The sequence below is a fragment of the Rhinolophus hipposideros genome, assembly GCF_964194185.1.
Source record: "Rhinolophus hipposideros genome assembly, chromosome: 19".
Lineage (NCBI taxonomy): Eukaryota > Metazoa > Chordata > Mammalia > Chiroptera > Rhinolophidae > Rhinolophus > Rhinolophus hipposideros.
Window position 1 is genome coordinate 10,664,776 of NC_138065.1, and position 21,439 is coordinate 10,686,214.

Sequence of the window (21,439 nt, forward strand, 5' to 3'; positions counted from 1 at the left end):
CAGAGATGCTAAGTAATTCCACGAAGAGCATGTTGATAATTCATAGGCAGTCTGTCTGGAATCCAGGTCTGCAGGGCATCAAAACTCAAGGTCGTTCCAGTTTTTCTAGGCTGTCTCCAAGAGTCAATGATCCCTAATCTCCAATAATCTCAGCTTCCTCCTTTGTAAAGTTGGATAATAATATTTTACTTAAAACACAAGATATTGATGAGGACTTTGGAAAATGCTAGCAAATATAAATTTGTTAGAGATTTAGAAAGTTTACCTGTTTTCCTTGGGAAAAAGAAAAAAAGTAAGCTTTCCTTCCTTCTGTCCCTCCCTCTGTTTTTCTCCCTTTCTCCCCTTCCATTCTTTATGTCTCTCTCTTTTGTTCTTTCCATCCTGCAACAACTCCACTCTCACTCCCACCCCTGCCTGGTTTGGGGAGGAATTAACCAGGGAGCCCAGGAGAACATGCATTTTAACTAGACATCTATGATTCACTGGGAGCTGTCTTTAAGACAGAAGGAGAACTCAAAGTTTCTCACTTGCACGGAGCTGGCTGCACCCAGTAGGGGCTCATGGCATAGTTGCTAAATGATAGTGATACAGCTCCTCCAGGTAGGGAATTCACTGGATACACATAAGTAATTTCCTTTGATAGGATCATCTTCATGCACCAACCTGGAATTCTCCTAGAGGAAACTGGATGGACATCTGTTCTTGATAGCCGAGATCTGAGTTCCAATTGTGCTACTTTTTTGCTGTGTGGCCTTGGGAAAGTTATTTACCCTTTCTGAGCCTCATTTTTTCTCATCTCTAAAAAGGGGATAGTGATGGAGATGTGTGCATTAAATGAGGTAATACTTTGTAAACAGTGTGCTTGTGATTAATTAGAAACATTGGTTGTGATAATAATTCTATATGTTTCCAGTAATGGGGAGAGAATGAAAGGCAGTGGTCTGAACCCCTGGAAACTCTCCCTCATGGATCGTATCTACAGAGGGTTCACCGGGATCCTTCCGGGAGGTCCACATAGAATCGTTTATAATTTTCATTATTTGGAAAAACAAGCACAGATGTCAATTATCAGAACTTGCAGAACAGATACCTGCCCCTGAGACAGAGGCAGTGACATGGTGGCAGATGGAGTAAATTCCTGAGGACTGGGCTCTGTAGGGATGGGGACCGTTTCCCTACAGGCGACTTAACAATGGCTCAGGGAAAGTAACTGAAGAAGGGAGAGGCATGCGTCCACCACGAGCAATTAGCCGTCAGCCACATCCCGCCCCACAAGAATCCCAGTCCTCAACACGGTGGCCTCTATATAGTGTCTTCCTCCCCAGAACCCTCCTGCCCCTGGCCCTCAGGACAAGCTCACATCTCCCACATCCTTTGGTCCATCCTTTGATGGACCACACTCGAGATGAGAAAGGAGCATGAGCCTCGAGCATGCACTGAGCTGGGTGTTAGAAGACAGGGAATCCATTCAGGTTCTGCCACAAAAATGCTACGTGACATGGGCAGGTCATTTAATCTTCATTTCTTTCTCAGTAAAATGGAGGCATTAATATTTGTCCTGACTTCCTCATATGGCTGGTATGAAGATCGAATTAAAAACAAAAACAGAACAAACAAACAATCATGGGAACAAAAAAATCTGTTCATGCGTTTATTTTTTTTTTTCATACATTTATTTTTAGGAGGACAATGAAGCAGTTAAAAGTAATTGGCTAGATACACACACGGCAATGTCGTTGTATCTTTAAAAACGTGGCCCTGAATAGAAAATGCAAGAAAAATAATGAGCTACATAACGCAATACTAAACATATGCTCCCAAAACAATCATATGTGGTTTTGAAAGATTCAACATTAAATTAAAAGCGACAGGAGTAAGGAACGGAGATAAAATAAATGAATGAATGGATGGATGGCAGGGGTTTTGTATGGACCACATTTACTGTTTTTGTGTGACAAGAGCTGAGGAATTCATTAATCCAACCTCGTGCACTTGAAATGTAAGAAAAAGATGTTTGTTGTTGTTAAGCATCAGCTTTGTGAAGTAAGAGTATGCACAATACATGTTTTCTTCCGTGATGTGGTCTTTCATTTATTTCTTCATTCAATTAACATTTGTCAAACATCTACAGGCCAAATTGCGCCAGGTACTGGGATTATAGAGTTTAGAAACACAGGTCCTGTGCTTCCATCCCTTGTTTACAGATGAGGAAACAAATAACTACGGTGCGGTGTGAGAGTGTCTGATGGAGGTGAGGGCAAGGAAGCCCAAGGGAGAGGAACCCCACCCAGTCTGGGCGGAGGGAGGAGACTCGGGCAGCATAGGCTGGAAGAGGGGTGCGTGAGCAGTGCTGGAAGGATGATTGGTGTTAATGTGGTGAGGAAGGTGGGAATACAGACTTTAAGTACAGGAAACAGCGAGCTCAGTGGCAATGGGACTTAAAGAAGTGAGTAGCTGAGGACACGCCCGCACAGAGGCAAGGCCCGGAGAGCAGAGCTTGGAGATTCAGGCCGGCCCCTGCTCTGAAGAGCCTCTGAGACCAGGGTGGGGGGTCTGGATTTTCCCTTAATGCATGGGAGCCAATGTGGCTTTACACAGGAGAACGTGACACCCAGATATGTAGTTTTAATAACTACCCTGGACACAAAGTGAAGATTGGGCTAAAGGAGGGAAGTCTGAGGGTGGGGAGACCAGTTGACTGAGCTGTAGGAGCCCTTGGGGCCTGAACTAAGGCTGTTGGCATGGGGATGGAAAGAAGACACCATGAGATAGTAAGAGGAAGAATCCAGGATTACGTGGACTGGTGTCTATTGATTGGTAGGCAGAGATGGGATGAGAGACAGTCAAGTTTGATGTGCCAGGTTTCTTGTCAGAAGGCAAGGTGGCTGAGTTTTCCATTCTCCAGAATAGAAAACCAAGAAGAGGGACAGACTTTGGCAAGACAATGAATTTGCTTTTGGAGAGACTGAGTCTAAGATGCAGAAGGTGGCTGTATCCTTTGGTCCCTCACCACAGGGACCTTCCCACAGGGCTGCCCAAATGTCCTCACGACATGGCCTCCAACTTCCCCCCGAGTGGGCAGTGCACGAGTCGGGCAGAAGCCACAGTATCATTTATGACCAAGCTTCAGAATCGCACTCTGACATTTCAGGTATATCCTATTAGTTACACAGGTCAGCCCTATTCAGTGTGGGAGGTGACTACACAAAGACATGAATTATCAGGAGACACGGATCACTGGAGGCCATCTTGGAGGCTGCCACACGTGTATTCAAAAAGTAGAAACTTGCCGAATAAAGTGAATGGCATCCTTAACATTCTTACGGCAAGTACATCGTTAGGCCAGTGGCATAGCAGAGAAGCCCTGTTCAAAAAAGCTCCCCGACTAGAGACCAAAATCACGTGTTCAGGAGCGCAACTCTGAAGGTCTGACTCATCCATGAATAAGACTTAGGAAATCTAGAGGAATGATGGGATTGTTTGTGTTTTGCCTCCATTAATGCTATTTTTTGCAACCGAGTATTTTGGTGAACGCTGAGCTGCAGGGAGCTCAGTGTTATGCTACCTGACAAGTACATAGAGTCCGGCTCCTCCCCGCTACCAATTAAGGGCAGAGCCATGTTCTTTAATGGGCTGAGCTGGAGATGGGCTGTCATCTCCCTGGGAAAGTTCAGGAGCCTGACTGGGACACACATTTGGCTGGAAGGAGAGCCTGTTGCATGTAATTCCTGTCCTAGATGGCAGACAGCCTTGGCATTTAGGGCATTCCAACATTAAATCCACACCTTCCCCTTACCCGACAGCAGAAAATGATTCATTCCCTCTTTTAAAGTTCTATCAACCTTCAAAGTTCAGCTCAAAAGCTCCCTGTCCATCAAGTTTCCCTCATTCCAACAGAGCTGCTCTTCCACCTCCTCCAGACCAGTGTCCAGGCCTCCAGGCCCCTTCCCTGCTCCCCTGGCCAACCTCCCTCCCTGGCCCACACTTACTGACACAGAGGGAGTTAAGCAAGACTGAGGAGGAAAGGTGTAGTGTACAGGGTCACAGAGGCGATATATGGACCCCAACAATCTCCATCTCATTCCAATACAGGACAGGCTCCATCAAGCACCACCAGGTCTGCTGTACCTTCGCAGACCTCAGGTGTGTTCAGAAGAAGCCCTTGTCTCTCGTGTCTCTACAAAGTGTGCCTAGGACAGGATGATTGCAGAGGCACAGAGATTCCCACCAAAGTCATCTACAATTCTGTGTGTTTGCTTAGGCGTTTTTCTTGTCCTAAGTAAAAGACCGTACTGTTCACCAGATTATCAAGAAATAAAAAGGTTAAGAATTCTTGTCAGAGAACCCAACTCAGGGCCTGCGTGCCAGATGTGGCCCTCTGAGGTTATTGGTTTGGACCGCACAGTGTTTTGGGGGCTTTGGCAACATTTAAAAGTCAGAGGGCTTTACACAAAAATACAGATTTCTAGCTTTAAAAAAGAAAAAAAAAACACATTGGAAAATGAGACAACCCCTGGCCCACATTACCTGGTACCAAGAATGGGCTAGATGGGGGCAACCCGTTAGATGAGGCACAGGCTCCCCACACGCCCCATCAGACCAATTTCTTGTTAATGGTTCTGCCTTCTAGGTCCTGGTTTAGTCCTTTGTTTTAGATCTTCAAAACGGGTAATGTCCCTCTCGCAGCAGTTGGTTTTTACTGGTTTCAGGCCACTGCTCGCCACTTTTAGTAACTGTTTCTACTCTCTCACACGGGAACACACACTCGTGCACACTCCCTTTGGTGGGAAGCTCTTCCTCCCCTCTCTGCTGTTCCCTAACGTGGGGTCCGGGGACAAAACAGGGCAAAAGGCCTGAGGGGCCTGACTCCGCCCCTCATTCCTGATTGGTGAATGGGAGGGTGGAAACCAAGCCAGCCTGACCCTCTGCCCCTCCCTCCCTGCCCTGAGGGGGCGGGTTTGCCTCAGTTTCTTCAGGACATTTGGACGGACTAGGCCCAGTGGCGGTAAGGACGATAATAGCCCCATTTTGCTCTAGACGTAAGAGCTTTAATCGGTAATAAAGGGGATATTTTGTCCTCCATCAGTCTACACGTCTGTTTCCTCGTTAGATCGTGGATTCAGGAATCACACGACTCTTCCTTACTAGCTGTATTACCTTAGGCAAGTCACTGAACCTCTCTTCTGCCTCAATGTCCTGGTATGTAGAAAGAGGGTGATAACACTACTGTCACCCTCATCGCGTTATGAAGGAAAAAAAATGAGATAATCCCGTTTTAAATGCTTACTTAGTCTAATATCCAGAACCCAGTAAGAATTCAATAACTGTAAGTTAGTATATTTTCTGATTTCAGGGATTTAAAAATGAAGGCAAACATAGTAGGTGTCAATAAATATTGGCTTAACAAGTGAATCATTGACTTCATGGATGGAAAAACAAAAAAAACAAAAAGACAAGGAAACCAAAACCAAAATAGAGAAATGCAAATTTTCTCTGGTTGGAGCCTGGTCTCTCAGCTTTCCCCTTCCATTCTTTCATGGCCCCTGAAGTGGCTGCAGGAAACTTCCAGGGGTCCACCCCCCAGGGTCCTCCAAGCATCATTTAAAACCCCTATCCTAGCCCCCACTAGCCAGACATGGGGGCCAGGCACCTGAGAGTCACCCCTGATTCCTCGCTTACCTGTATCCCTCCCCCATCCAGCAATCCTGGGTCCTGTTGACAATCCCTCCTAAATGTCTCCTCATCTCTCCCCTTTTCTCAGCTTCACTGTTACTACCCCTGCCTTCGTGGATTTTTTTCTTTCATCCAATAATTCACTCACTTAGCCAATATTTGTAGAGACTTACTATGTGCCTGGCACTGAGGCAGATACTACAGAGACAGCAGTGAGAAAACAGACGCATGCCTGCCCTCAAGGAACTTCCATTCTACTGGAAGGAGACAGGAAATAGATAAGTAAAAGAAAGACAGTGTGGTGGATGGAAAAAGTAAAATATGGAAGTGGAGGGCAAGGGGATTATTTTCAATAAAATGACTAAGAAGAAGGCTTCAGTGGACAAGGACATGAAACAAAGGCTTAAAAGGAGACGAGGGAGGGAACCATGTGAACATCTGGAGGAAGACCCTTCCGGAGAAAGGAGAGAGAAAGTGCAAAGGCCCTGACAGGTAAGTTCAGGGATCAGCTAGCAAGTTAACGTGGCTGCGCCAGGGAAGACGTGGGAGGTGAGGTCACAGAGGTAAAAGGTCACTGTCATGGCTCCAGTCTTTACCCTGAGTGCAGTGGGAAGCCTTAAGTGAGACGTCCCGTTTTTCACCAGCGTGACAACACTAGCTTCCTTTCTGGCCTCCCTGACTCCAGTCTGCAGGCTGCTTGCCCCACCTGTCAGAGCCACTCCCATGCTTAACACCTGCCCTGAGTCCCCACTGGTGCCAGAGAATGTCAGCTTCCTTACTGAGGCTTTAACACTTTGTGATTTGGGCTTAGGTCTGCCTCGCTAATCTTTCTAGAGCCACTACCCAATGAGCACATCCTTCCCTCAGTACAATGCAATGCAGAACAGATTCTGATTCCCGCTGTGGGCCAAAGCCTCTCACCCTTTCTTTGTTCCAGCTGCTCCCTCTGCAGGCAGCATTTATCCCTTTTCCTTCCCTCTCTTCCGACTACTCAAGCTATTCCCTACCCGCTCTGGAGGTGGGGAGAACATCCACGCTGGCTCGCAGGTTGCCCTCTTATGCATATCCCTATTGCAGGGTTTTCCCGTTATTTTCTCATGGTCCATTCATTCATCTGTCTGCCCCAGAGACTGTGCTGAAGACCACACAGAGTCCTTTTCATCTCAGTGTCGCCAGTGCTAGTACTCGGCACAAATCCTCACACGTAGTAGCAGCTCCATTAAATTTTAGTTTAAAAATGAATACTCTCTTTCCTACCCTCTCCAAACCCAACCCGTTAAGCTAGAATTAGTTTTTCCTCTGTTCTTGATCACTTCCTTGCATTTGATTTTTAGCAGTTATCACAGGGCAACCTTTATTAGTTTTTAGTGTGTGCATGTGTTATATCCCCTCCTAGGTTATAAACTAACTGACCAGGAATACTGGAATTAGTTTTTGTAACCACACTCCACCTTCATCCCCACAATACCTGGAATGATGCCCATCACAGGGAGATCCTAATTAAATTAAGAGCCTGGGCTTTAGGATAGGACTGGCATTTGCATCTTGGCTTCCTGGTGGCCTGTGTTGGCTTTGACCAGCCATTTTACCTGTAAGCTTTTTCCTCCATTTTTGAAAAATGGGAGTGGTGATGGTGATGGTTATTCCATGTCTCTATTAAACGAGTTAATGAGCTACTGCGCAGGGTTTGCCATTTTGGACTCAATAAAGGCAGCTGTTATTATTAGGGGTATGTATAGTATTTCTATAGTATTTTTAGTATTTCTATTATTAGAATATGTATAGTATTTCTCAAACGGTGTAAAGTTCCATCCCTTTGAAAGGAAAAAATTGTTCATAGGATCCCTGAGGACACATATGCAAAAACACTGACTTAAAAGTAAGTTTTGTCTTTATGAATGGTGTGAAACTTTTCTAAAGCTTATCGTAAAATGGAAAAGTCAAAATCCAAGCAATTGGAGAACGTGCAAAGGCTGAGACAGTCCACAGACCCCAATCTGAGGAGTCTTTGTTTACTAAGTTGACTTGGGGCAGAGCCAAAGGCAGAGGAAGGCAGAAGGTCACGTCTATGGCCGACAGTGTGGTTTCCTTCCGGAGGACATTCTTCCAGGTGGTCTGCAGAGCCGGGAGTCATTTGTTTTTTGCATGGGGGTGGGGCTAGGAAGGAGGAGCCAAAAGGCCAGCGGTTTGTGCCTGGCGATTCTAGCCTTGCTGTGGGTCCAGCCCGTGGGTGGCAGGAACCTCCCACCAGAGCCCTGGAGCCAGCAGTGTCTTTCACAAAACTGAGGGGAAACAGACTGTGGGCAGAGGCAGAAAGAAGCTCTGGGAACACAATGTAACAGGAATTGTGTATCTCCAGCAGATGGGAAAAACACCAAGGCGAGAACCCCACCAACTAAATGTACAGAAGGACCCCTGTTCCCCTCCTTCTCTGCCCGCCATCTTTCCCCAGGCCATACTCTGCAGGAGCCTGCATAGCTGGTCTCTAAATGCCACTTCTCAACCCCATACTGCCCATAGCACACTCCTCACCTCTCCTCTCCCTTAGCAGAAGTGTCTCTGGGAGTCACACTGGCCACAGAACAGAGTAGAACCATCTAGAGATTCCCCAACTTTCATTTCAAAAAGATCTCAAGAGCTTCCTCCCCATCAGCAGCATATGGCATCTTCTCCCATGTAATCAGACAGACTGAGGCCTCAGCAGTAAACAGACCAACTGCTCATCATTCGCCTTCCCAAAAACCTAAATACAAGTTTAAACGATGACAGCAAGTGGCAGACCCATTCTGCGAATGGAAACAGAGATCACTGACATTCTGAATGAATGTGCAGAGGGCAGTGGCATCTCTGAAGCTCTATTTCTTCAACGGAGACCTTCAGCCTCTCAAGATTGGAATGTCCTCCCCCCGCCAAGCAGGAGACTTTGGAAAGAGTCCTTACATTTGGACATACAGTGCCCTTGACCTATAGTTACCGAGGGTGAAACAGCTCTTGGGGCTCCCCCCCACCCCCAGGCTGTCAGGTCACCTGTGACAGCGCTGGTGGAGGCAGAAACGCTGGGACCAGCCACAGCCAGGAAAGAGTTTTGGATTTTGGGGAAACCAGCCTTGTTCTAAATCACTGTACCATCTCGTAACTTAAAGAGAGCCTTGCCTGTTGACCCACAGCCAAAAACCCTTTTGTTGTGTCATTTTCTTCTACTTCTCCTTCCAACAGCCTCCTTCCTCCCTTCCCTGCTGTAAACTGGGTCACTTTTGCGAGAGCAGTTTGGTGATAGATACCAAATGTCTTAGGAAGTCTGACTTCTAGGAATCTACCCCCAGAAATAATCTGTTTTGTTTAGTTTTATAACAGGTATTCTCTTTGGAGTGTTATTTGTCATACACATAAATGACCCAGCAGTAAGGGATTGAGTAAATGTATTTTTGTCCAGTAGGGTATCATAAACTCTTGCTTTAGAGTTTACAGAGGGAAAAGCTCATGCTGTATTTGGAATCTTTAAAAAGCATTTTCCAAAACATTATTTCAGCATATTTTCAATGATATAAAGACAGAGCAAAACAAAAATATGTACCAAAAAAAGGGCTGGAAAAATATGTTGTTATGTGGTGGGAATAGGGATGATTTTTTTTTTCTTCAGACATTATAAATTTTCCACAATTAACATGTATTCTTTTTCTAAACAGGGCATAAAATACAATACAGTGTCCATCTTTCTAAAAGATGGACAGAGTTTCAGTGGGTACACATAGTTGTAGAGCAAACTTCCTAAGAAAAGCCACCATTGAAAAGGCCAGATGAGGAGAGAGACCAATGAAAGAGCCACTGGCAGGCAGGCTACAGAATTAGCAGGGCCTACTGCAAAATACAATGGGGGCCGTTTTTCAGAAATTAAGAATTTCAAGACAGCAACAGCAAAGCATTAAACCAAGTGAGGGGCCCTTCTAAGTGTGGGGCCCGGCGTGACCACATGGTTACATCCCCCAGAAAGCTGGCCCTGGTCGCTGGCCTGGAGAAGGACACTCTAGCTCCCGAGGTGAGGATTTGCAGGTGGGCACTGTGACAAGAGGAGATGACAGGAGGTCCCACTGCCTCCTCACCTGTTGCTGAGCAGACTTTCATTCTTCATGAGTCCAGCTTCCCAGCAGTTGCCGCCCTCTGGAACAACAGCAGATTTTACCATATATATGCAAATCAGAAGCCAGCCAACATGACTTAAACCCTGGGTCATCACCTCCCTTTTTTCTTTTAAAGATGACTGCTTATTTATTCTATTTTCAGCAGATCAGAAAAATGCCAAGCCATCTTCTACCCTGAAATTAATGACAGTCCTTACTGGGAACAGAATATGAGATTTTTTTTTTTTTTAAAAAAAAAGCAATTTCTTATTATTTTCTCTCCAGAATTATCAAGAACCCCGATTCGTAAGTATCATGGCCTTTCCCTGATCCAAGACCCTTTCTTTTGCCAGTCATCTCTTTTTGGGAGCAGAGAGGAAATTCACTAACAATTTCACTCCAGAGCATTATTCATTCCACATGTCTGGCTCAGAAATTTTTAATATCAGGCCTTAACAGTAAATCACCGCTGAGCTGTGGTCACGTGAATCTAACACGGCGCACAGAGCAGTATCACTGCTAATGACCAAGGAAAGCCAGGTTGGAGGCAGCGTGTTGCTTCCCCTTGCTGAGGGGGAAGAAACTCATTAACCAACCCTCGGATTAAATTATGTGCAAAGCAACTCTCCTGGTTGCAACCAGTCACAGCAGCTGCCTGCCACAGAAATGCAAACAAGTCAGATTCAAACCACAGCCAGACACCTGCCTGAGCCAGAGCTTGTGAAAAATGGAGGCGGAGTGGCTTAGGGAGAAATGTATTATACACACCAAACTTCTTCCTCTAACTTCTCCAAGAGACTTCACCTGAGGCCAGGTCAGGGGTGAGGTAGGGCAGGGCCCTCGCCCCAATGGCCAGAAGAACCCCTCTCATTTCCTAAAATAGCACCTGTGGGGCTATGCCCCAGGCCCAGCCATTCCAAGGCCAATGAACCTCTTCCCTCTACGTTTCCTCTTTTTTATCTTGCTGAAAAATGGAACAATGTCTGAATGTGCGAAAATACTGTGAAGGGCATCTAGTTCCACTCCTCTGACACTTGCATCCCCTGTAAAGCCCCACCCCACTTTCATCCAGCCTTCACTTGAACACCTCCCAGGATGGGGAGCTCACTACAACCAAAGGTGACGTGAAACATTCTGGCACAGGGCTGACTGTTCCTCCTTTGAAGTGTATCTCTCTCTCTCTCTCTCTCTCTCTCTCTCTCTGAAACCTACCTCTATTGAGAGGCTCATTCTGTACGTTAGGGCCTGATGAAACAAATATTGTCCATTTCCCTTAGGATGACCTTTCTGCTTCCTGATATTTAAAGACAGTGCGTTTATTTCCCACAGGTTGTCTCCTCAGTGGGTGTTACCTATGCCATTCCCCAGTGACCTTGGCCTGTGACAGCCACTTGCAGGCTCAGTTTTCTTACTTGTAAAGTGGAGAAAATAACATCTGTTTTTCAGGATTGTTAGTGGAATGAAAAAGGATGCATGCTAAATATCTCACAGGAGCCAAGTACGTAGAGGTGTCCAGCAAATGGCAGCCGCTGGACTTACCCTCTTCACCTAGGGCAGGAAAGAACACTGCTTCTCCAGCCACACAGGCCCACTCCCTGCCTCCATGCTAATGCTGTGCTTCTCTGCATTCAGCCCAAAGAATGTCAGCTCTCGGGGCAGCCGCACCACATGGTACCTACTTATGTAAACCTTCCATCAACCAAAATGCTTAAGTCTTTTTACTTTCTACCTGTTGGGCAACTGGAGGTGGTTGTGAAAAGGAAAGATGCCTGTCAAGTGCACACAGCGAGGGCGCGACAAAATAAGCAGCTGCTACGTAGGTGCTTTCAGTTGACAGACACATGTTGTCCCCGAGGAAGACAGAGGCTGGCGGTGAGGAGACGCCTGCCGTGGGTCCACTGCCGATACAGCTCCCTCCTCCCTTCCTCTCAGCCACATGGCCATCATCTCTTGCTGGCTTCATACCGAATTCCCTTCCTGTTGACAGCTCTTCCACTCTTGCCCTTCCTTCTGAAGCTCTGTACTGCGTCTCATCCCCTCCCTCTCAGCAAGCTGTTTGGCCTCTTAATTTCCCAACAAGACTGGGATCCTTTCTAATGCGAACTGTCCATTTTCACTCAGTATCTTCATCCCCTGGGTCTGAGCGCTGAGATGCCCTGTTCCTTCTCCACATCCTAGGTGGGCGGGTTCCCTTGCTGTTCTCTCTTTCCCTGACATCAACCTTTGCCCAGACTCCTACTTTTCCCCTGTGGGGAAAAGAAATGTTTCCCTTGCCCTAAAAATCCCTTCTCTCATTGGCTAATTAACCTGCTAATGCAATACGACTTCACAGCCATCAAACCAGCAAAAATCAACCCATGCGATAGCACTGAAGGGAATGGGGAAGAGAATGGTCCCCTCACTTTGGAAAGCCTGTGGCAGTGCCCAGTAAAACGGAAAACATGTACACTTGTGTTGCACCAGTTCTACAGGCCTGTGGAGTGATTCTCCCCCATGGGCACAAGGAGACACAGAGATGGAAACACCCAGCAGCGGGGGAGGGGGGGTTCAAGGGGGGGGGGAGATGATATGGCTAATTAATACAGTGGGAAGTTCAAATGAATGAACCAGAGCTCTATGTACCATCATGGGCAGGCTCACAATGCTGAGGTGGTGTTTTTTTAATTGCATAAATGTATTTGTAGAAGATATCTCTGTGCATTTTAAATCATAAAAAATTCTACAAACGTAAAGGCAATCAACATATTTCTTTGCAATGCATGGGAATGATACTAACTTAAGGATGGTAATTACCTGTGGGGAAGGACTCCCGAGTTTCTTCAGTGAGCAGCTTTTGTTTCAGTGAGTAGCTGTTGTTTCATTGCATCCTCTCCACTCATGGACTTTTGGGCTCCACTGCAAATGCCCTGCAGCCCAATGAAAGCCCTCTCCCTCAATGTCCTGGCCTCTCTGAATGTTCGAGACTCCTGGCTGCCTCGTTCTCCTCCTGGACCTCTCTCCTCTCCTGGATTGAGAGAGGAGGACTCTTCTTTGTTCTCCTCAGTCTCTCCTTCACTGGTTGCTCTACGTTCTCCCAGCCTCTGAATATACATCTCTGCTTCCTGGGACTGCACACCTCTTTTTCCATCTATGCTTTCTCCCTCAACAAGGTCGCCCACTCCCATGCAGTCACGATAGTGAAGGAGGTCAAGAACATGACCTGGGAGCCAGACAGACTTTGGTACAATTTCTGGCCCTGCTACATTCTAGGTGTGTGACCTCGGATATATTAGGTATTTAAACCTTAGTTTCTTCATCTGTAAAATGAAGATAATAGCCCTCATCTGTAGGGTTGTCGTAATGGTTAAATGAAACAATACTTTCCCCGGTAACTCAATAAATGTTACCGATTAGTCAGACAGCTTCAATGTGGTTACTTCAACTGAACAATATGGCCCCATTGGTTTTATTGGCTTTTATATCTCCATACAGCCTTAGAGAAACTAACCTCGCTGTTTCCTGAGTCTGCCTGTGACTGGTATGGGCTGTGCTTCCTCCTGGCCCACCCTCTCAGTCCAGTCCTCCTCTAACGCCACTTTGCATGCTGCCACTTTACAGAATGTCTTCAATCTCCCTCTCTGGAGAAGGACCACTTGCTCCTTGGAATTCTTACTTATCCTAAACGGCTCGGGTCATCCTAGGCAGTAGAGGCAAATGCATGCCTGTTTATCCTCCCCCCACCCTCCCCACCCTCGCCGCCAACCACGTCCACCCCAACTGAGTTGTTAACTCCTGAGGCACAGAAGTTATCACTGCGTCCTCCTCAACCCTCAGCACACAGCCTCGCTCTCATTAAATATTTGCCGGTGGGATCAGTTGTTTTCAGGGTCAGGGGTCTGGCTGGTAGAAGGGATCAGCAAACAGTGCTGCTGCTGGTTGTCATTTCTGTGTGGTGGCAGGCCCAGAGGTCGGGGCCCTGCGGAGGCTGCAGCCGCAGGCAGAGATGGATTCGTGCGTGAATGCGGTGAATCTGGGCTCCAGGGGAGGCAAGGCTGGCAAAAGGCCCTGTTCCCAGGAGTCTTGTAAAGAAGACTGTGCACAGAAGAAAAGCACCTTCCCTGGGTCTGGCTCTCTGGCTGCTGGCCTTCAGACACATCTCTCCGCACAGGAGAGGAGCAGCTGCTTCCGAGAGAGCTCAGCCCTGTGAGAAAACATTGTGTCTGGGGCGCTCACCTCCCAAACTCGTGCAGAACATCCTCGAAGGACAGGACAAGCCCTGGACACCAGAGATTCTCGTGTCTCCCTTTGTGCCCCACAGGCTGGGCTGAGGAGATGTGTCCGTTAATAAATAATGACATACAGCGAGGCATACGCGTAATGACACGTGCTGGAGCTAGAGAGACCCTTGGGTAATGTCAACTGGGAGCCTCTTGCAATGGTCCAGCCGAGTGATCGTGACAGTGGTGGCTACGGCGTGGAGAGGAGCCCTCACAGGCGTCCCTCCACTCAGGCTGAGGAGCCTCCAGAAGTTGGCCCATCCCCGCCCAGGCAAGACTGGGACAGACGGTCCTCCTATCACGGAACTCCTACCACGATGTACGGTAGCTGCCTGTCCATTCGGCTCTGGATCCCACCAGTCCATGGGCTGTGAAGATGCGCCATTGTCTGGTGAATAAGCACACAGCACATAGTAAATACCTCATCGGTATCTGGGAGTCCGTTGTCTGTCCCAGTTGGCTCTGACATGAAAGTGTTCCCACAGGTGCTCCACTCACATGGGCTCTCCTCAGAACGCAACATCTTTCAGTGAACTTCCCTGGCTCAGACCTGCACCTCAGCCCGCCTTTCTTCCTACTCCGTGAGCTAGGCGGTGGGCCTCCCTCTACGCGCTCACGGTGTTTTGATTTTGCTGCCTGAACACCATCTTTGGCTTCATATTTCCTTCATATTTCACATTTCAACTCATCGCAGCTGAATCCCAAAGTGGGGTCCAGATCAAATAGGTTTCATTTACCCTTTCGAGTGTGGGAGAGCTACAAGTTCCTTTTGGTTTTAATACTCACCTCCCCTAATTGTGACTTTTCATCTGTACAACATGCTCCTGCTTCCTGCCAGACAGGCTCCCAGCCTTTGAGTGTCCCAAACCCAGCACAGACACGAGACACCCTCTGCTGCGTATTAAATGAGTAACGGGAGCAGCTGGCATTTGTCTAGCTTTATAATTTACAAAACACTTTCACATACATTATCTCCGTTATTTATTACACCATCTCAGTAAGTGGGTATTAACGTTGTGGTTCTTACAGATGAGGAAACAGATCACGGAGGCAGAGAAGACCTGAATTACAATGCGAACCTCAGCTGTCTGTTCCATGCCCTTCCAGTACACTGCCCTCAGTGAGCGGGGAGGCCAGGCTGATCCTTTCCAGACCACAAATCAATGAGTGTTGAACTGCCTCACTTTCCCTCATTAAAAACCCACAGAACACAAATCACAATTTATGGCTGATCATTTGTCTGCACTTTGCGGGCTTTCAAATGAATGCAGAGGTTTGGTATAAATGAGATTATTTCTATCTCAATTTTAAAATCCAGTGATACAACTAACATTTCCCTTATGTCTCCCCTTTCCCACCTAATTAATAAACAAGTGTTGCTAGTTTACAACTTTAAAGCTTCCCTTAGAGGTCTAAACAATATAGGAAAGTAAAAAATATTTCACCTCCGTCAGGACTAAGGAGGGCTGGAAAGGACAGAGAGAGGAAGAGAAGGGAATTTGCTAGATCATTATCAGGAATGAGAGGAGAAAGCCACATCTGTGTGTGTTTACTTCCCCTGGGCAGGGAGGGAAAAATGCTTCAGAATCCAGGTCATTGGGCAGAGATTCCAGGGGGTAGAAACTACTGCGTCCTCAGCTACGACCAGCATCAAAGACACACCTGCTTCACAAGTCACTGAGCTAACTGATCACACCACGTGTGGAAGGCACTGGACAGGGCGCAGTGAGGTAGAAAATACTTGCAGGACGCGAGAGGACCAGGCCAGATGCTTCTGGTCTATGAAATACTCAGCCACACTCCAGTAAAGGTACCTGGCATATAAGTCAGCTTTGAATCTTTCAAAGCCCTTTCTCTCGTATTCTGTCCCAGCCTAGAGTGGACAGTGGATTTGAAACAGTGGTGAAGATGTCTCAGCACGGATCCAATGGTACAGGGAGAAGTGACAGTGACCGTAAGAGAGGAGAGAGAGGAAACACTGAGTAGAAAAGCATAATGGTCATATTCTATGCAGCATAACTGGCTCTGACGGTGTCGTGGCAGAGCAGCGCGTCATCAATGTTGATAATTCTACGTCATCAAGAGAGGTTAAATCATGGGTGTGTCACTACAAGCTGGTCACTTGACTCATTTGCAAAGTATCTAATGGACACCCAATATCACCTGACTGACCGGACCTGGAGATAGAAAGACAGATAAGGCCCTGCCCTCGAAAGGCTCCCTGGCCTTTAGTTTTTCCGTTTTAAAGGGAGGAGGCAAATTCAGTGACTCTGGAGATTCCTACCTGGAGGTCACTTAAAAGCTCTATGGATTAGGCCTTAAACCTCAACAGTCCTCTGAGTAGTAAGAGATCCAGGTAACATAATCCTGTGCAGCAAACGAGCAAACCGAGGCTCAGAGGGGTTCGCATCAGGCTCGAGGTCACACAGTTAATGGTGAGCTGGGCCAGGACACTCAGCCACATTACACTGAAAGAGGAAGGTCTTCTTACTCCCACCCCTGGGGTCTTTACACGGTCTCCCTTCCTCCAAAAGGGCAATCAGAAAAGATGGAGAACAGCTCATGTATTCAACAGCTGCAAGGATTTATAGGTCTGGAATACAACATTCGGCAGGTACAAAACAAAACTCATGTGCAATTGGACAGTAATAAATCTCTCTAAGACCAAGTGCAACCAAAGTGGCATTGAAGAATCTGTCAATATCAACAGCAGGGAAGTCCAAAAAGTCAATAGTGAGGGCTACTAGGGACATATGCTAACAACTAAACTATCAAGAGAAAATGTGGTAGAAGGAAAAAAGGCAGCTTGGGAGCACTATGTTAAAAAAAAAAAAAAGGAAGGGAGGGAGGGAGAGAGAAGAGAGAAAGAGAGGGAGGGAGGCAGGGAGGGAGGGAAGGAGGGAGGGAGGGAGGAATGAAGGAAGACAGGAAGGCAGGAAGGCAGGAAGGCAGGAAGGTAGGAAGGCAAGAAGGAAGGAAGGAAGGAAGGAAGGAAGGAAGGAAGGAAGGAAGGAAGGAAGGAAGGAAGGAAGGAAGGAAGGAAGGAAGGAAGGAAGGAAGGAAGGAAGGAAACCAGAACCAAACACACACATTGCTGGTAGAGTTGGTTCGAGCACAGAGGAAGGCTGCTTCCACATACCATGCTTTCTTCGCTGATGGCTGACTCAGGATACCTGTCAACTCTGCTGTTACTGCTAAGAATCTATGGCGGAAAACAGGTGCCATTTTTTCTACAACGTACAAATGGAGAGAAGAGGCAGCTGAAGAGCCACTAGATTAACACAGATAGTTTATAACACCAGAGATGGCCACCAGCATACTATCCAATATAAGACAGCAAGAGTCATGGGCCTGGGAAGGAGCGTTTATTAAGCACCTTTATTGTTGTAAATGTTGTGCTAGATATTTTATGAACACCAGCTTATTCATGACTCACAACAAGTCTCTAGTGTAGGTAATATTCACGGACCCCCAGAGAATTGATTTGCGCAGGATTATTCAGCTGGTGAGTGGCAGAGCAAGGATTTGAACTCAGCCTGAGTTCAGAGCTCCAGCTCTTTCCACCCCTCCACACAGTCTCCAGGACACAGGTTCTGGCTCTGGTACTTATTAGCTTTGTGGCCTTTGTGGCCTTTGTGGACAAATCATTTTAAGGTCTATAATCCTCAGGTTCCTGAGCCCTGCCTCTGTCATGCAACTGCTATAAAAACCAAAGGAAATAAAATGCACAGGCACTTTGCTATCTGAAAAGACTTCTGCAGTCATAATGATATTAACAATAATAATAATAATATTTATTGAGTACCTACTATGTGGCAGCACTGGGCTTACTGCTTTACAGGGATTATTTCATTGAATTTTCACAACTGTGAAATGGGTACTATTACCCACATTTTACAGATGAAGAAACTGAGGCTCACAGAGGCGAGATAACTTGCTAGCAAGGGGTAGGGCTGGGTGGGAGCAGGTTTAACTACTCCAGAAGCCTCGCTGTGAACCAGATCGTGAACAACAAAGGTCCTCTCCCCACTGCCTCTGTCGTTTTGCCTTCCTCCCCTGTGACTACAGTGCTTAGATGTGCTGGCCTAGATGAGACTTTCCCCTTGGATGTTGGAGCTAGAAATCATCACTGGGAAGGCTCACACCTTCTGCAGTTGAAAGGAGACTGCTTTCAGTTTTTATCTGTGGCTTGTCTTTGTCCAACTGAATTGAAAAATGCCACCAAGAACATTTACGGCTTGCAAGCACTGTGCCACTCCTGAGTAAGGTTCTGAGTTAGGAGACAAATATGCCCAGAGTTCCCAGGGTTCCCAGCCTAACAGGGGACATGAATGTATATTTATTTAGCCCCATCTATGAGCCAGGCTCTGTGTTAGGCCCTGGGGACACAAAGATGAACATGATACAACATATTGTGATACAGGCTCCAACTGGGCTGTGCACAGGGTAAATCGGGGCCCACGGGAAAGGCACCTGACCCTGTTGGGCGGGAGTGGAAATGGTCAGAAAAGCCTCCCAAAGGAAGTGGCGTTTCAGAACGACATACTATTTATTGTGTCGTCTGCACTGCTAAAGAGTTTGCATATATCATCTCTAATCCTCACAGCAACAGTCCTACTGGACATATCCGTTATTATCTTATAGATACGGCCTTCGGGAACTTGCTGGAGGGATCATAGCAGTAAGCAGCAGAGCTAGGCTCTGATCCCAGCCGCTCTGACGACAAGCTCCGTGCTCTTTCTAATGTGTCAGGTTGCCTCAGAGAACACTGTGCTATAAGCTATGATGGAGGAAGAAACAACACACCATGAAGGAACAGAACAGGAAAGGGTAACTGACAGGCCATCCAGAGGGCATCATGGAGGGTAAGACTAGTGAGCCGTGGTAGAATGATTCAGGACAGGCCAGCATGGGCTCTTTCATTATTCTAGTGAGTCCTCTGGCTGATGGGCAGAAAGGAACCCTCTAAGGGGTCAAGGCTACCTGTCCAGCAGTCCAGGGGATGGGGTGACCTTTCAGGTGGGGGGGTTAGGGGAAGATGAGAAGTTGCCTTTGGCTGATAGGAAACAGGAACCTACTCATACTAACTCGAGCAAAGAAAAAAAAGACAGAAAGAAGAGCAAACAAACAAGAAAAGGGAGTACAGTTCACCCTTGAACACAGGATTGAACTGCGCAGGTCCACTCTTATGTGGATTGTTTTTCAATAAATACCTGCACTGTTTTCAGTCTGTGGTTGGGAGTCCACGGATGTGTAGGGCCAACTGTATGCATTGATCTTGATGCCGTGTTATAGAGGGGACTTGAACATCTTCAGGTTTTGGTACTCATGGTGGGTCCTGGAACTAATTCCCCATGGATACTAAGGGACAACTAACTTTTCGGGGAGTCAAGTTATACGCCAATTTTCAACTGCATGGGGGTCGGCATGGCACCCCTAACCTTCACGTTGTTCAGGGTCAACTGTATTTATTTTAAGGATTCAGGCATTTTTGTAGAGCCAAGGGCTAGAAAAGTCCTGTAACCACAGGAGGGCTGGCTAGAGAAAGGACATACACACTGGCCAGGATGACCGGCCCCTCACTCCTGCCTTTGCTTCGGTCAGTGTCCGCCACACCCCTTTCCCTCTGCTGTCTGATGTTCACTGCCTCTTGGGAACAGGGAAAAGAGGCTTCCAAACACTTTCTCAGCTCTAACAGCTCTGATCTGCAATGCTAAATCCCAAGAGAGAGTATCTGATTTGTTCCGCTTGGGCCACCCAGCTATGGCCAGGGATTGAGGGTGTCCATTCTCATTGAAGGCAGAGTTTGGGCTGCACAGACCCCTAGAGAGCAAGCCGGAGTGTTCTGGCGAAATGTTCAACTCTAGATATTATCAGAACCCACGCTCTGGCGAGAGGGTATTGAGAGGTCTTCATTTTTACTTTCTCACTTTGCCCTTTAATACATTGGCTTCCACATTGATAATTCTCCTGTGGAGTTATTAAATCCATAAATAAAGATTTAATCTTCTAAACTCTGCATTGTGAGAGCAGGAGTTAAAGACCAGGCAGAGGAGAGCTTACCAGCCTTGGTGGGAGGAGCAGCAAAGGAGGAAGCTTCCAGGCTGCTGGGGCAGAAGAGCCAGGAAAGGCTGCAGCTGCTGCTGGGAGCTAAGGGCAGGGACCCAGGCCCGAGACCACACTGCCGAGGCAGCCACGGAGGGAGGGCTGGAGAGCAGGTCCTAAAGAGACCTGTCCTGAAGGCTGGGAGAAATACCAGGACAGTTCCCACAGCTTCCCAAATGAGCATGTTCTGACCTAAACCAGCTAGAGAAATGGGGAGCAGAGAAAGGGGGTGCTCCCAGGAGTCTCAGGGAAGAGGCGCCTATGTAAGGACAGGGATTGGGAAGGGATACAGAAAACCTAAGCCTGGAGGAGGAGGAAGAGGGAAAAGGCTCCGGCTCTTGTGTAGCTCAGAGCCCTAAGCACTGACAACTGAAACAACTTCATTCCCTACACCTCTGCCCCCTCCCTCCCCACCATCCAGGGCTCCGACACATTGGCTCAGGTTCCGGGATGAAAATGACAAGATGGACACTTTGATTTCTCTGGCAGGCAGACACTATGCCAGGATCTTGAGAACAAAGAGGAGAGCTTGGAAGTTAGGGTGGGAGACTCTGGGGGCCAGAGTAGGGGTAAGGAGAGCCCTCCCGCCCCTGCCTTGTGATGGAGACACAACATCTGGACCAATAATCTAGCAGAAGCTGTCTTCACAGCAGCGCCCCTCCAGCCTCCTGATGCTGTTACTGTCTGAGAGCCAGGAGTTAGGGGCAGATGTGGGACTTCGCTCTGGGCTTTAGCCTCTCCTTCCCCCGTTAGGGCCTCTGCTGTCCACTGCCTTTTGTTCACACCAAACCAGAGATCATAACCTATTTCTGCCAAGTGATGGGTAATGGAGGGTCTGAGAAGGGGAGGTGAAGCTGGTTTGGGATAATAGGATTCAGCTACTGAGGCTCTCTCTCCTTGAGCAGCAGATAATTTAATTTAATGAATTTAGACAGTTCATTGGATCTGCCCACACAGTTCCACTCACCTTCCAAAACGCTTCCAAAATAGCACTCGCTTTTGTACAGGAGCCAAAAGGGAAAAAAAAGTGAAAAGTAATAAATGACAAAGCCCCAGAGATTTCTGCCCTTTCCGAAAAGTCTGAGTGAAGTTTTCTATCGAAAATGTAAGCGCGGGGAGAGGGGGAAAGGCTGCTTTTCCCCTTCTCAGTGAGGAATCGGGCAAAGTTGCCACAGACACACACATGTGCGACAGGACTCGGGTTTTATACTCACACTGATGTCATTGACACACAGAGTCCCGGAGGTATTCTCTCCTCAGGATCATCGAAAAGCCATTCCTGATGTT